The sequence below is a fragment of the Populus euphratica genome, unplaced genomic scaffold, assembly GCF_000495115.2.
Source record: "Populus euphratica unplaced genomic scaffold, PopEup_1.0 scaffold558.1, whole genome shotgun sequence".
NCBI lineage: Eukaryota > Viridiplantae > Streptophyta > Magnoliopsida > Malpighiales > Salicaceae > Populus > Populus euphratica.
Window position 1 is genome coordinate 60418 of NW_011500434.1, and position 2143 is coordinate 62560.

Sequence of the window (2143 nt, forward strand, 5' to 3'; positions counted from 1 at the left end):
AAAAAAATTGAGGTCATTTGAACTTCTATAACTCAAGTTATGGGCTAAACACTAAACAGTGTCTAAGTTGCAAGATAGATTTAGACTTTTACATTATTGTTAAGATTTAGACTTTCAAACAGTAGAATTGAGTATTGCCTTTCCATGAAAGTTTTAGGCATATGTCTTAGCTTTCCATCCATATAAAGTAGACTTAAATTTGAGATCTACAGCTCCAGATATAACCCAATTACCAAACAGTGTTCTAGTTTGGACTACATCAACATCTTTTTTCTAAGTTTGGCCCTCTCTTTGTCCTTTCAATTTCAGTACTTAAACTCATTAATCAATCCTTTTATTTATATGATAGACCTACATTTAGGATGAACATTTACCATAAATTAAAGATACCTTGTGGTATGAGACATGTTATTATAAAACATGCTTTAGTTAAAGAGTTATTGATACTGAAGTGTAAAATGATGATATAAAACCTTGATAAAAATGCACTTTTAAGTACTAATCAATTTCCCTTTGGGATTTTGTTATGGTTGAGATGGAAACTTACCTTTTTCTTAGAAACTAAGAGCAAATGTTAATTTTGTAATAGTATCTCTAAAATTTGTCATGGTTTGAGCAAATTGAGTATTGATTGTCTCTTACTTTTCAATGAATGCATGTAATGTTTCCTTAGGATTTCTTTTAGAAGGTGGAGCATAAAGAGTTGCATATCCATGAGAATTTTAAAAACTATAGTGTGCTTGAAACGATGGTTTTGAAGTTTATGCATTATTATTATTACTCTTTCAATAGAAATTTGGATGATTTCTCCAACCAGGGTTGTATATTTGCGAGTATGGGTTATGATTGGGCCTTTAAAAACTGTTTAGAATATAGGTTTGTTCATGAAGGCATTCCCTAAAAGAAGACAAAATTAGACAATCATTGGTTGAGTGTTCATTAGTTTCACAGATTTGACACATAATGTTTTCAACAGATTTGACACCTGAGCTATGAAAGGAACTTGATTTGTTGTTAACATAAGTTGTAATCATGAATGCTTGACGAGATTTACAAGTATTAGCATTAATTGAATAAGATGACTAATGTAATCATGTTAAGAATTTATAATCAGATTGGAACCTCCTTTGTGTGTGGTTTCCAATTGAATAATAAGAGTTTATACTATACTTGTTTGACATACCATTAGTAGAACCTCTAACCTTGACATTTGTTATTATCATTGTTTAATCCTTACATTAATATTCCATCTCAAAGTTCTCATCATTTTCTTCTTCTTCTCCTTTTTTTTCTTTATTATTATTATTGTTTTTGTATTATTGTCATTTATAATTTATACAATTAACCTCTCTATGGTTCGATCCCAGTCTTGTCGGGTTATTTATTACTTCAACACTCCTGTATTTGGGAGAAGACATCAATCTTTTGGTCATGTCACCATGAAAGAAGGTAAAAGTTGAATATGTCTGGCTTAAAATTGAAATGAGATGCATCAGAGGAGAAAACTTTGTATGATGGTGCACTTGTTCTTATAGGATTCATGTGGTCTCTAAGTGTTCTAACACGGTTATTCTCATTATTAAGCGACTGGTTATTTTTTTCAGCCATATTTTCTAAAAATGATAAGGATACCTAACCAAGTCTACCACTTAATGTATATGACTATTCTTTTATGCATGTGTAGGAATATAATAAAAGGAAGAAGAAAACAAAGAAGAAACAAAACAAAACAAATAAAGTTAGTTACAAGAAAAGTAAAAAGAGAATAAAATAAACACTATAATTTCTACAAGAATTTACCTCCCTAGCAACGGCGCCAACAACTTCACACGATCAAAAGATTGATGTCTTCTCTCAAGTGTAGGAGTGTTGAAGTAATAAATAACCTGACAAGATCAGGGTCCAACCATAGGGAGGTTAATTGTATAAATTATACACAACCATAATACAACAAAAACAACAACAACAATAAAATAGTAATAATAATAATAATAATAGTAATAGTAGTAATAGTAGTAGTAATAATAGTAGTAGTAGTAATAATAATAATAATAATAATAATAATAAGGAAGAAGAAGAAGAAGAAGAAGAAGATGTTGATGAGAACTTTGAGATGGAAGATCAATGTAAGGATTAAACAATG